Genomic DNA, 15,465 nt, shown 5'->3' on the forward strand with positions numbered 1-15,465 from the left:
TTCTTTTTGGTGAAATGGTCCCACACACTACTTTTCTTTGCACGCTTCATCCTGTCGTCTGCCCTGGCTTTAACCTCGAGTGTTTTAGCCTGTTGCCTTTACTTTTCGCAAACCTTGTGAGCGCGCGAACCCAAACGCTGTGACCTCGCGCCAAATGTTTTTATTGGTTTATTAAGTACAAACAGGCGAGTTATGAAAAATTGAGTGTGAGGGATAATTTGTTCACTTAACACAAAAAGATGAGGAATGAGATGGCTAACTGTAGTAGCGTATAGTCCACTGTCTATAATAGCCTAATTTAGATATCACTTTTTTTTTTTAACCGACTACCGACAACTTTGACCGGTTAACGTTGATACGGTCAACCACCGGTCAAACGGTCATCGGTTAACATCCCTATCATGGACCCAACCCACCCTGGACACAAACTCTTTACAGCTTTGCCATCTGGTAGAAGCTACGGAACCCTGTAAGCACACACAATCCAGCTGAGAAAGTTTTTACCCCACATCCATCACACTTCTGACCTCTCAGCACTGATCTCAAACATTCTGAAGCAATACCCCACATGTACAATTTCCATATTTATGTGCATTTAGTCCACTTGAAAACTCTACCTCTGTGAACTTACTTACCAGCACCTTAATCTATATTTATGTGTGTGTGTGTGTGTGTGTATATTAGGGCTGCAACTAATGATTGTTTTGGTAGTTGACTAATCGTTCAAAATCGTTCATGCCTTAGTATTTTGGTGTCTGCGACCTGTGGTTGCACATCCTGTTCTGGGCTCCAATGCATGTCTTACCTCATCTGCTCATGTCTGTCCCCCTGTGAATGTCCCCCTGATGTGTCTGCATTAAGACTATTCAAATTTATAATAATCAAATTAAAATAACCAGTGAAACATATGAATTTGAAAATAATCAGATGTTTTTATATTAGTGTGACCATCACAATAAAAAATAAATACATTAAACAATACAAACTAAAGTACACATTGGTGACACTGGTGTGTCTTAAAGTCCAAAAGTTTAAATAAAGTTTCAATTCAAATAAAATAAAACAAAACAATGTATAAAAGATTCTCTGTTCATATATCGGTCTTTGACAGTTGACGTCACACTCGCTATAGCCGCAGTGTATTGTGGGTGTACACAACTCAAGTGCCAGCATTTGCGTGCGGCATTTTCTTTGGTAAGATGGGACATTCGTGCTGTGTGAAAGGCTGTCTTCTAAAGTTGGTATTTTCACATTGGTTAACCTACGCTAGCAAGTTAGCCTCACTACAGAGGGCAGCAGAAATGGGTTAATCTGTTCGTGACCAGATAACTAGCGTTACAGAGCGAATGCTTTTTTAAAGACAAAATAAACAGCAAACTGTAATGACACGTTTATCAGTGCATGTATGTGTATATTCGCATGCATGGATTTTAAGCCACAATGCTGGGTAAGGCTGTCACTGTGTGCTGTGCCCTGACAAACCAATCCCCAACTATAGTTTAAGTTTAGAAACATTTGCAAGTACGGTTTTTAACGTTTCACATGTCTGGCAGGATTTGTATAAACTCATTGTATACCGAGCCTGTATTCTGCTTGCCACTTATATTTTATTTTAAATATGACGAATAAAGTTATGTCCAATGACATTTTTGTGGTGTTCTTGACTCTTTTCCTTTCTTAAACACCTAAATTACTAGTGTGTTTTGGTAATGAAAATTGCTTCTTACTGATTACATAAAACATAACATTTTTGTGGAGTGAAAATCACTGCATATGACATATTAAGGCCCAATCCCAAACTATACCCTCGACACTCCGCCTTCATTTCGAGTCACACTCCCGCTGAGTCACCCTCACAACACGCCCTATGCATTTAAACTGAAGGAAACTGTCACAAGAAAGATTTGAGACAGACTTGCCCTCGCAGCGCCTTTTTACAGTCTTCTTTAACGGAAAGAGGAAATGCATTACGTAGTGATTTGACGAAATGGATCCATCAAGAAGCTGTATTGTATTTTCTTTAATGACATATCAGTTATTTTAAAAAAGCACAAAGTTTATCTAATGCGAGAAGACGACGGCTACGTCGTCTTATTGCACTGAGCAATTTTAAGTATGTACACATGTTATATTGACGATTGTACAATTTCTACCATGCGTGTAAACTTAATTAGTTTACACGCATAAAACATTACGCATTACTTCTGTACCAAATACCAGATCCAGATCAGTAGAGGAAAAAAAGGCAAATATGACACATAAATTGTTATTGCTGGTGTGATGTTGATCGAGTTTGCGTACGAATGTTTCTTCGCGTGGTTTCTAGTTTGAAAAGTACAAAAAATCTCTCGTAATCGGATCACGATAAAATCTATCTGTACTGACCAGCTATAAATAACTGCTTTCCTAATTTTTTTTCTGCAGCGATGAATTATAACATGTAACATAGACTTTCTATATGTATTTCACAGTGCTGTTAGAATCCAATTCGCGCTGTTCTGTTTCCTGTGCGCTAGGAATTGTGGGATATGGAAGTGGTAGTGGAATCGCGCGAGCCACCATCGTTGCTGACTCGCTAAAGGAGGGCATAATCGACCACTCCCCCTTAGCCCTTGCTGCTTTGAGACACACTTCAACATGGCGACGGGTCTCGGGAACGCGCAAACGAAGGCGGAGTGGTGAGGCGGAGTGTGTAGGGACCAGTTTGGGATTGGGCCTAAGTTTGTTAAACAAATGTGTTTACATCCGCGATACGCTCAAAATGGCAAATTGGGGCGTGTCAGACAGAGCAGAGACTTGTTTCTGACGTGTCGGCAATACAAAATCCGCGTCGACGATTTTCGATCACTGATTGAGCAAAAACTACCTTGATAGTATCCTTGTCCTTTAGCTCATTTGTTTCGAGGAGAGTAAAAAACTGTCCTTCAAAATCTAGTCAAGTAACATAAAAGCATCGACTGCGTGGCGCTTTCAAGGCGATAGTCAAATAAGTTGTCTCAAACTTGAGCATAGTCATAAGTGCACAAAGTTGAGGCCGATGCAACAACCAGTATAATATTAGCTGAGGACAGCTACTCTCCACGACCAAACGTCCACTCAGGATCACAATGCCAACAGCTCCAAAACATTTTGTAATCTAGCACCACCTTACCTTATAATCACACGCTAATGTTAGTGTCGAGATACTCTGGCCAAAGCCACTATTGAATGTTATCTTCAAATAAGATGAAAACCCGATGATTCGTTTAAAATTCAGAAAAACAATGCGAAAACTTAAAAGTGCTGCATCGCTAACTTTATTCATTTTCTTAACCGCCTTAGTACAGGCATTCTTACCTTAACGTTGGCTCGCCGTGGGCGAAGGCGATGGCGAAGACGGTGTGGCGTGGCGCGTCCTTCACAACAGAATATAAGTTGTGGTGAGGAAAAAACGAAAGTCAAATAATACGTTTTCTAAAACATGTGAATCATCGGTAGCACAAAAGGTCTTTGAGTATTCCAGAAAATACTTCGCAAACTTTATTTTTAAACCTCAAATTCAATCTCCGAACCATCCATAAACGGTAGCGCCATGTTAGAAAGAACAGAGATTCAGACTAAAACAATCGACTTACTCAGATAAAATTAAAATATTCTGTTTAGTGTTAACTGCTCTCCGACGTGCGTATAGGTTTTGAAAGTCAAATGATTGTCGAATATTATAAAATAACTTTACCTCGGTATGTCCATGTGGGCAACTTGGGAAAATCAGACTTGGAATAGTAGTCATCAACAGAAAAAAAATTCCTAAACTACAGTACGCTACGTACACCGAATTTAACAGAGACTAAATGGCTAGCAAATAAGCGGGACAACATTTTGTAGGGACAGGCCTGGTCGAATTAGAGACGGGCGGAAAAGCTACTCATATTGGCGCGGATTTAAAACTCGTTCTTTACACCTAAAATCTTTGTACACGTATGTACATTTTAAAAACACTAAACTTAGGTCAAAAACACGTTTCTGTGTTAAAATGATTAAATATAATGCTGAACAATACTTACCGAGTTCAGTAAATCGCTCCAGAAATATGACTTCACCACAAAAAAAGACTTGCCTGCCTTTTCCACTTTTCCCGCCCATCTGCAACTGATGTCACTTTCAGCGACCAATCAGTAACATGTGGCCCATATCTGTTTTGTGATATTTAGGCCACATTTGTCTAATCACAAGTGGGCCACTTTTGGCCGGAACCGGACCAGCACATTTGACAGAAGTGGGCCACATCCGCATGCTATTTGGGGAGGACCATAGCGTTGCGCTCCTTTTCACCCCACAGAAAAAAAGGTGTGGCGCCCCCAGTTGGCAATTAACAGAACAGTATTAACAGTATTTGTTTAATATACAGAAGTATATTAAACAAAAATAAGTTTGTTGCGTGGGTGTATGTAAAAAGGTTTCCTGGGAATACAAACATACAGTGATGCCCAATGTCTTGTATTTCGAACAAAGCAGTTTGAATTAAAAACAAGATATGTTCTTGTAAAGATACTAATTTATTGTTGATATCACACATTTAATTATGTTATAGTTACACTTGGCCAGATTTATTTTTTTCAGTGAGGGAGTAATTAAAAGGCTGAGAATTTTAGAAATTTTAATGCATAACAGGAATGACAGCATATTTAGTTCTTGTTTTAACATATATTTAGTAACAGGACAAGACCTTCCTCATGGAAAAAAGTATTTATATTTTCCAAGTAAAACGATGCATGTAGCTGTGATCTGTATAATTTTGCTTTGGATTTGGGATTTCCAAAATCACCAGGTAAGTGCATCAATTTCAGGTGTTTTAACTCCTAGACACGTAAATAATTACTCTTAAGATTTATCCATCCATTCATTATCGTAACCGCTTAATCCCCACTGGGGTCGCGGGGGGCCCAGAGCCTATCCCGGGAACAATGGCCGCAGGTGGGAACCAACAACACCGCAGGGCGCACACACTCACACGACTACAGGGCCAATTTAGACACACCAATTAGCCTATCCTGCACACTTTTGGACTGTGGGAGGAAACCAGAGTCCCCGGCGAAAACCCACACGAACATGGGGAGAGCGTGCAAACTCCACACAGAAGCCTTAAGATTTATTTTAAATTAATTTATTGCCATTTTTTATAGCAAGACTCCTCACGGACCAAGATTTCAAGGGCATTTTGTACAATTCAGCTGTACAGCTTTAACTGGTTCTGCAGTCTTTTTCTCCCCACACCTTCTGCTTGTTCCCTTCTTCTCTTTCTATCTTCACTCCAGGAGAGCTCCTCAGATATCTCCAGCCTGCAGTTCCTGGGAAAATCCACCTGCCACACTTTGGAGCAGCAGCCCATTCTCAGGATCTCATACAATCAATCAGTCAGACTTTATTTATATAGCACTTTCCCCACAAACACAATGCAACACAAAGTGCTTTACATAATAAAAAACAACATCAATCCACCCCTACTGCCACCCTCACCCAAACTATGTAAAATAAAGGTACAAAATAAATGAAAGACAATTATAAATGAATAAGTGAATAAACAAATAAATAGATGAGTAAATAAGAAAAGGATAGACATGACAATAAAAATAGGACCGAGGAAATGTTATCTTCGATCTCAGAAATTTGCATGAGGAAACGCCAGAGGCAGGTTAAAATATAGTGAGTAAAATTATGAATGGTGAGTTAATAAAAAGGAAAGGATAAAGTTACGGTACATAATTAAATATAAAGATAAATAAAGGAGGAGAAAAAGTACAAGCAACTACAAAATAAAAGTATAAATGGTGGGATGTAAACAGAGGATAAAAATAGAGAGAACATTAGGGATATAATAATAAAATGGAGATAAACAGAGATGAGATGTTCTGGGATAAAAAAATAAATGAGTAAGATATTAAAAGAAAGATGATTGAAAGTATAAAGTAAAATGAAAGAGGACATACCAAGTAATAAGATGGACAAATACATAAATAGACAAATAGGTAATAAAAAAGTTAATAAAAAACACTCACCTAAAGGATTATTAGGAACACCTATTCAATTTCTCATTAATGCAATTATCTAATAAACCAATCACATGGCAGTTGCTTCAGTGCATTTAGGGGTGTGGTCCTGGTCAAGACAATCTGCTGAACTCCAAACTGAATGTCAGAATGGGAAAGAAAGGTGATTTAAGCAATTTTGAGCATGGCATAGTTGTTGGTGCCAGACGGGCCGGTCTGAGTATTTCACAACCTGCTCAGTTACTGGGATTTTCACGCACAACCATTTCTAGGGTTTACAAAGAATGGTGTGCAAAGGGAAAAACATCCAGTATGCGGCAGTCCTGTGGGCGAAAATGCCTTGTTGATGCTAGAGGTCAGAGGAGAATGGGCCGACTGATTCAAGCTGATAGAAGAGCAACTTTGGCTGAAATAACCACTCGTTACAACTGAGGTATGCAGCAAAGCATTTGTGAAGCCACAACACGCACAACCTTGAGGCGGATGGGCTACAACAGCAGAAGACCCCTCCGGGTACCACTCATCTCCACTACAAATAGGAAAAAGAGGCTACAATTTGCACGAGCTCACCAAAATTGGACAGTTGAAGACTGGAAAAATGTTGCCTGGTCTGATGAGTCTCGATTTCTGTTGAGACATTCAAATGGTAGAGTCAGAATTTGGCGTAAACAGAATGAGAACATGGATCCATTATGCCTTGTTACCACTGTGCAGGCTGGTGGTGGTGTAATGGTGTGGGGGATGTTTTCTTGGCACACTTTAGGCCCCTTAGTGCCAATTGGGCATCGTTTAAATGCCACGGCCTACCTGAGCATTGTTTCTGACCATGTCCATCCCTTTATGACCACCATGTACCCATCCTCTGATGGTTACTTCCAGCAGGATAATGCACCATGTCACAAAGCTCGAATCATTTCAAATTGGTTTCTTGAACATGACAATGAGTTCACTGTACTAAAATGGCCCCCACAGTCACCAGATCTCAACCCAATAGAGCATCTTTGGGATGTGGTGGAACAGGAACTTCGTGCCCTGGATGTGCATCCCACAAATCTCCATCAACTGCAAGATGCTATCCTATCAATATGGGCCAACATTTCTAAAGAATGCTTTCAGCACCTTGTTGAATCAATGCCACGTACCACGTACGAATTAAGGTAGTTCTGAAGGTGAAAGGGGGTCAAACATCGTATTAGTATGGTGTTCCTAATAATCCTTTAGGTGAGTGTATATGATAAGCAGCCAGATAAATAAAGTTTGGGTAAACGAATGGAACCATGAATTTTTGTTTGGACTTTAGGGATAATTAAAAGGCTGCTACCTGAAGGCCCAAGACTTCTACAGGGCTCATAGGATAAAAGCAAATCTGATAAATAGGTAGATCCAAGACCACTAACAGCATTGTAAACCAGGAAAAGATTCTTGATATCACCATTCATCAAATATTCACAACACCTGCAGACACCTGGAAGAAAGGAAAAACCTTTTGGAAACTTGCACAATAAATTTTACTTTAATTATCATTTTATTGTTTATGAGGTTTCATTATGTTTAATTGCATTAATGTTATGGATTAAGGCAATTAGAGAATAAATAATGGCATGTTTTTAGTTGTGATTTCATGTGTTTAATCTGCTTCAGTGGAATGATTAAATGTAAAGCTGTGTCACATAGTTTAAGGTGATACCTCCACATACAAAAAATCATCACTGTTTATTTTAATTGATTATATATTTTTAATTGTTAGCTAAATCATGAGTAATTTTGGCTTGATTAGAGAAAAAATTCTTAATAATAAAACGATTTGGTTCATACAGAAGATGCCATTTATGAAATCTAATACATTTAATTGCTAACAATGTTTTGCAATGGAAAAAAAAGCAAATATATACCAGGCACAAATTTAAGTTTTTAAAATTAAATATACAAAAGGGCTGCATTTACAGCTCAATCCTGAGTGCCATTGTTTTTTACAAAATATGTAGCACTGCAGGGAGGAGACACACTTTCCAGTGCATTACAGTTACAGAGCTAAGCCAGCAGAACTGAGGGAAAACATGCAAACAAACATGATCCCAGAGCTGTGAGATGGACGTGATCTTTGGTGAGACCCCTGGGTTGTCGTTGTCGTCTTCTTCCTTGAGCTTTGACAGTGAGGTCAGGCCTCTGACTCCAAGTCTCTCCTGTAAGTGGATCTTCACCCCTGGGCTGTGCTGAAGTTAGTTGTATCACAGGGTCTCAGGGTCTCAGGGTGTCATCAAACCTGCCACTTTAACTAGAAAAATGTTAAACCCCGTATCTCGTGTATGTAGTTTGGCGAACTGTTTTTAAAGTTTAAATCCTTTGGCACTTTGCACATAATATGTCACACAGCAATACAGAATGGAATCAGTAAATAAAAATGTGACCTAAATAATGCAAATGTATCAAATACAGTGGTACCTCAGTTCTCAAACTCATTAGAAGTCGAACCAACCAGTTCGAAAAAAAATTACCTAGAGCTCGATCTGAATCTCAGAAGTCAAACCTTGAACGCCGACCTAAGATAACTTGTACGCGGGGAAATGAGTCACGCGGTACGTCTCAGCGGAAACAAAGGGTAACGCTTCAGTTTCAGCCTCGCATTAGCTGTGATAGCATCGTGCATGTTTACACTAACTGAATATATATATTTTAGACAGTAAAAATACATCTAGACAATGATAGTAACAGTAATTATTATATAATAAAATACATTTAAAATGAAAGATTTCTTATTCATTATTTTAATATTAATAATAAACCAATAATACATTTAATAATAATAATAATATTGTCGTGCTGAGCAGGGGATGGAACGGAAACAAAGGCCAGACGTCAGGGTATCAGGGAATACGGGGTTTAATTACAGGCAAGGCAGGCAAAACGCAGACGGACAATACAATGAATGACAACAACCGGAAACAGCTGATCACACGGGGATTCCACACGGGGTTAACGAGGGGGCGTGGCACACGGAAGGAACGGACGATTGGGGCAGGACACATTGTTTGGATACATTTATTTTCATACTTTACAAAATACTGTTTTGATAAATGTGCTTAGATATGTTTAGTACAGTATATTCCCTTCTTGTTTTATCCGGTTGTGTTTAAATGCAAAAAAAAAAAACATATTTCGGTGTAATTTTTTGGGGCCGGAAACCAATTAATTGGTTTTCCATTATTTGTTATGGAGAAAATTCGATCAGAACTCAAACGTTTTAGGATTCGATCCGGAGTTCTGAACGGATTAAGTTAGAGTTCTGAGGTACCACTGTATTAGCAATGAATCAAAACAAGAGCAGATATACTTTTTCTATGAATACATTAATGTTAATATGTGTATATATGTGTGCATGCATGTGTATGTTTGTTAATCAAATATGCGTTTTGTCGTAATAATTTTTTTCATGGTTTTCCATAACCTTCCATACAAACTGCATGATCTTCATCCTCCTGACTCATTTTTAAAATGTGAAACCTGTGATTTCAGTTATTTCATCCTAAAAAGTTGGGAGTAAGTTTCTTTGTTCATCCATCATAAGCTCATTTATTGCATCTTCAGCTTTTTTACAAGTCTCCCGAAATATTTTATATTCCCTTTCAAAATCTGGGCTGGCAGGATCCAGACCCATAGGTTTTCCCAGAATGCTGATTGTGTCCATCAGGTGTTTTTCAGAAAAATTAAAGTAGGTCTCTGACAATTTGTTAATGAAGCTGGTTACAAGTAATGCCTGCATAACCATGTCAGTAATCAGCCTAAACCTGTCTTTTTGAGAAAGGTTCTGAGATTGTTTGGAAAAAAATTTCAGAGACCTATCCAGGCAGGTTTTCACAGTGTTTGAGATCATCTGAAAGAACCGTACCATCTTCTCCCACTCTCTTCCCATGGCATCTAGATATTTGACCAGCATGTCAATGGTGGTTTTGAAGTCAACCTCTTTCACCTTACAGTTTTCCAGTGTTGTTAAGATCTCTGTCAGCTCTTTCTGGTTTTTCTCCAGGTTTTGCAAACTCTCTTGTTGCTTCACTCTCACCTTGTCCAGCTGGGCTTGTCTCTGCTCTATGCAGAAGTGGGCATTTTCCACCGCCTTATCACCTGCCCGTTTCTTGCCACTTTTCTTAGCTTGCTGTGGGGGTTCAGGAGTAAAAAAGTTCAGGAAGTGGGCATTTTCCACCGCCATATCACCTGCCCGTTTTTTGCCACTTTTCTTAGCTTGCTGTGGGGGTTCAGGAGTAAAAACTGGTGTGATTGTGAAGGCTTTGTTCTCACAGTCAAATATCTGACACCGTTTCAACAGATCCTGCATTCTTCCAATCATGGCTTTTGTCTTCACAGCATCGCATTTCCCTTCAGGTGCGATCTCAGTGAGCTCAGAGCACAGTTTAATGGCGTCTGTGCAGATGTCAAGTGCGACCTTTTTAGCTTTACAGTTTTTCTCACTCTCCACTGAGGTTTTTACCTGATTATATTGTTCCCCCAGGTATGATGTCTTTGCCATATTTTCATTTTCATCATATATTTCAGACCATTTAATTTCCTCTTTGTCAATGAAGCTGTTTAGTGTTTCAGTCAGCTTCAGAAGCAGTATTGCTTTGGTGAGTATATTACACATAGCAAGGGTATCCTCACTTTCATTTGTTGCATCCTGAGAACCAGCTATGGTATTTCTAACATTTACATTACATATTTGACCTCTGCTCTTTGCAGTCATCCTTGTCAGTAAAGACAAAATTGTTAACATACCATCTATAAATGCATCTGACAGGTTCATAGAAAACACTTTCCATCCAGATGGTACTTTTTTAATTGCTTCATCAAAATTAATCTCTGCTGCTGATACCTGTTCATTTACGTAATCAAACATTTTCTGGGCTCTTTCAGTAGCTAGATTTGATGCCTCTTTCTCAATTTCTAGCTCCTTACATTTACGTTCAACATTCTCCAGATCACTACCATATACCTTCTTTGCACTTTTACAAGCTTCTAAAAGTTCTTGGATCAGATTAATAACAAAGGTGAACTTTTTCTCTGTTTCATCAGCCAATTTTACACATTCGTCAGATATAGAAGACATGTCTTCCACTGTGACAGGGAGGAGTTTCTGGCGCCACTCATCACTGTCCTGTAGTAACATCCTTTCCATGTAAGCTGGCACATTGCCAGTGTGGAGACGGATCTGGTCCATGTTCTTGTGAGCCTCATTGAATGCCGCCCATCCAGAATGAACCACTTCCATAAGACAGGCAGAGAATGAGTCTGGGTACTTGATGTACTGAAAGCCATCTTTTGGAGGGTTTTTGTTGATGGAGAAATCTAAATTATTGGAGATTCTGACCAGCTCCCCCAGAATGGCTATGGCGTCTGGGGCAGGTACCAGGTACTTCACCCAGTTACCATATGGTTGCATTATTGGTTTGATGTCTCTGTCAATATACTTGGTAGGTTTCAGTAGGTCTGCCATTGTTCTCTTTCCTGTAAGGAATCAAAAATGTGTCTCATGATGCTTCAGATTTGAACATCAGTGTTTTTTTTTTTTTAAGTAATTTTGGCAACACTTTACTTTAGAGTGCGCTTCATAAGGCTACATGACACCAACATAAACCCTTCATGACAGCGGACATATCTTGACAAAAGCATTTATAAAGGTTCATTCCAACTTTTGTAGCGGTCATAAATGCTGACACTGAGAACTCCTGTGTCAAGTTGACATATCAACTATTGACATGTTAACTATTATAGGTTTAAGCTGACATTGAGTTGTTATGTCATTGTTTTCAAGTGACGTAAAAAGTTGTAAGACTGACCATACACTTCAGTGTGTCAGAGTGACATAATTTGTGTAAAGCCAGCTGTAAAACAGAAGGTGAATACTTTTTAAAGGTGGGTTACATGGACATTTGAGTCTGGCAAAAATAGATTTCATACAGTTGATGGCAAAAAATGTTCATTGGCAGCAGAGGCGCAGGTTAGTGGGTTGTGACATCATAGACGGGGCAAGGCTTACATGGTGTTCCTTCACGAGCACAATAAGTAGGTCAGCCATACCCCTCCACCCCTCATCATACACGCCTGGCTATGGGCCCTATTTGACATTGAGAGAAAATAATCTTGTTTTCTGTGCATGCAGCATTAGCCTCAGGTAGCTAGCCAGGAGCAGACGGGGTTACAGGGTTACCAACTCTCACGTATCTGGTGTGACATATCAGTTTTGTACACAAAATGAAATATTCCTTTTGATTTCGGTGCACAAAAGAAAGTGAAGTCTTTTTGCTTTTGTGGACAGAATGCAGCAAGACATTTCTGATCTTGTCATTAAATAATGCTTTTTGTGGCACAGAATGTACACGAAAATGAGTGCCTGACACTTGGTGCCCCGTACCAGGTGCACATAGGCATATATGTTTTGTTGAAGTAATGAAAACTAGCAGTTTTTGTTAATGTGCTATTATAAATTGGTATTAAATACATAATAAATAAAGCATTGAGCCAACAAGAATTAAGGAAGAATTTAAGCAATTTAACTCACGTGTTCTGGCTTCCTGTTCTGGTTCTTCAGACTTCTGTACCGTGGCCTAATGTTTTAAAGAAGGAATAAAATGCTTTAACTTGAACGCGCCATTTCAAAATTAGAATAAAACATTTAGCCAACAAAGTTTTAAGGAAGAAAACCCATTAACTCTTTTTGTTAGTGTGTATAAATTGGTATAAAATGTGCTATTTCAAATTGGAATGAAACACTTATCCAACAAGAATTAAGGATGAATTTAAACGCTTCACCTCAAATGTCCCCCAGACTTGTGAAATGTTCCGTTAGAAATGATCAATTAGAGCTGGGAACTGGGGTATATCATAGTTCTTCCCCTTGCAGAACCTGTTATACTGGTTCCTTATCACCAGTCTCCCCCCTCCTGCCAGCAGCTGCCAGAAGAACCAGTTTTCTATTCTATTCTTACAGCCATGCCTCTCCCAGCTGTGATAGATTGATTAGGAGCTCTATTTCAGTGTGGCTTGCACTGCTGTTTGGTGTGAGATTCTGATTCCTATACTGTATGATTGTCAGTTTTCTGGGGGGTATTCCATGAAAGTAGCTAAAGAAAAACAGATTTTCCTGAAAAAGTCAGACTCAAACTAGAAAATATAAAAGAGATCAGAGAAATTATTGAGGCTGTATTCATGTCGGAAGCAAATAAATAAGTGCTTCCCTTGAAGAGGCTTAAGACAGTATCTACCAAAGTTTAGTTAAATGTGAAAATGGCACGACATGTAAAACCCTGATAAATACTGAATGAAAAACAGATAATTCAGATATTATGCATGTATATGTCCATCCATCTTCCAACCAGTTATCCTGGTAATGTTTTAAAGATAAAACTTCCATATGATGCATGAAAATGTGCCTATATTATTGATCAGAAACTCATATAAAAATTACTCATGTATTAAAATGACCACGTTATTTGGATTATCTTGATCACATTTCATTTTATTCCTAGGCAGACAAGCGCTCAAGTACAATTGCTGTACTCATCTGGAAATCAACAATAGATGTAGGGACAAAAACTCCACCGGAGACACACTAACTGAAGAACTCCATGAGCCCTACCCCAAATCACCTGCAGCACTCAACCCAGCTAAGAAACACCACAAGTGGCGCGAGGGAACCCGGAAGGCTGGGAAATTGGAAGGCGTCCAGCTTAAACTAAAGGCTAATCCATCCAGACCAGGGTACATGTGAGAAAATGAAGCAATGGTAATTCCGTTCTTGTTTATTTTTCTCTCTTAAATAAAAAGTACCGATAAGAGTACGTTTAAGGAACCGTACCGATAAGCAGTATCGTTATGAGTAGTAGTATAGTTAAAATCTTAATGATACCCGTTTCTGAATAAAATGGGGGGACATGCCCCCCTATCCTCTGGAAGCCGGAGGGTAGAGAATTTCACTCTTGGTCTCTTTTTATCCCAAATGCATTGTGAAATATTTTTATTCCATTCTGTACATTGTTTCTGACTCAGAACTATAGTGCTTTTTCTATATTAATCTGCTCAGTAGTATGTATGGCTCTCTTTATATTGTCTTGAGTTGCCTATTTTTTATTAATCCAGTTTGGTCCTCATCTATTAAGAAAGGCATGGCAGTGTCCATTCTTTGTTAAGCTGCTGGTGTACAGTTTATAGTCTGTGTGGAGGACACTGACAGCTCTATATCCTTCCTGTCCTGTCCTTTCCTTCCTTGAGGATAGCTGATACAAAGGCTTCTCTGTATTAGTAATGTAATGAAAACAGGTCTACAGCATATTATTGATGTTCTGTCTTTTTAAATTCCCTCTCATTTCTCTTTTGGCTCCTAAAAATAATGGCCCACTTAGGGGGAGGGGGGCTACCTATGTCAGCCTAGGGCCCCCAGAGAAGTTAATCCATCCCTGTCCACGATTCTATCAGATGGCTTTGCTGACTGATGGATATGTAAGATGGAAGCTTGGTTTAGTGTCACATCTGCATGAAATACTCAGTTCTGCTCCAAACGGTCTAAATGCTGGTGGCTGCCTTCTTTGATTGCTTACTTGGATTACAGTGTTCAGTTTATTAAATGTTAGACAAGTTTCTCTTACACACCTGATACTATTTTCATGTAAAACATTCTGGGAAATTTACTATATAAGTTGTATACTTACCTGGTGCTGCAGTGACCAGATCAAACACTTGCAGGTACTTGCAACTTCACAGCCTTCCTGTCTCAGACTTCGTGATCTTTGTAGTCATTGTGAGCAGAAATAGTTCTGTTTCTCTGCCCTGCCCTCAACTCCCCAACACAAGCTCCCAACACTCACATTTCTACATTTGTTAAAATGATCTACATTGGTTACTATTTCATATAATAGCACCATATATGATGGCATAGTTTCACAGGAAACAAATATTAGATATTCCATAGTCAACTGTAAGTGGTATTATTGCAAAGTGGACGCATTTAGGAACAACAGAAACTCAGCAACAAAGTGTCAGACCATGTAAGGTAACAGAATGGGAGTGCTGAGGCGCATAGTGTGTAAAAGTCACGAACGCTCACAGAGTGTTAGAGTTCCAAACTTCCTTTGGCATTAACTCCAGCACACAAACTGTGCACTGCAAGCCTCACATCACCAAGAGCAATTCCAAGTGTCAGATGGAGTGGTGTAAAGCACCCTGCCACTGGACACTGGTGCAGTGGAAATGTGTTCTGTGGAGTGACAAATCAAGCTTCTCTGTCTGGCAGTCTGATACATGAGACTGGGTTTGACAGATGCCAGGAGAACGTTACCTGCCTGTCTGCATTGTGCCAACTGTAAAGTTTGGTGGAGGAGACATAAGGAGGGATAATGACCTCAACCCCATCAAACACTTTTGGGATGAACTAGAACAGAGATTGTGAGCCAGA

General features: G+C 39.2%; 1 long non-coding RNA gene across 2 annotated transcripts; it reads right to left on the minus strand.

Annotated features, from left to right (window-relative positions):
* Window positions 1–7,620: 7,620 nt before the first annotated feature.
* Window positions 7,621–14,782, minus strand: LOC111840951 (uncharacterized). Of its 2 annotated transcripts, none has more exons than XR_011989614.1 (3): window positions 14,723–14,782; window positions 12,577–12,622; window positions 7,621–11,522 (listed from the first exon to the last, which is right to left on the minus strand). It is a non-coding gene; the product is annotated as an uncharacterized lncRNA (long non-coding RNA). The 2 variants fall into 2 exon arrangements; XR_011989613.1 differs by lacking the exon at window positions 14,723–14,782 and adding an exon at window positions 12,828–12,867.
* Between the last annotated feature and the right edge of the window lie 683 nt (window positions 14,783–15,465).

The sequence above is a fragment of the Paramormyrops kingsleyae genome, chromosome 3 (genome assembly GCF_048594095.1).
Source record: "Paramormyrops kingsleyae isolate MSU_618 chromosome 3, PKINGS_0.4, whole genome shotgun sequence".
Lineage (NCBI taxonomy): Eukaryota > Metazoa > Chordata > Actinopteri > Osteoglossiformes > Mormyridae > Paramormyrops > Paramormyrops kingsleyae.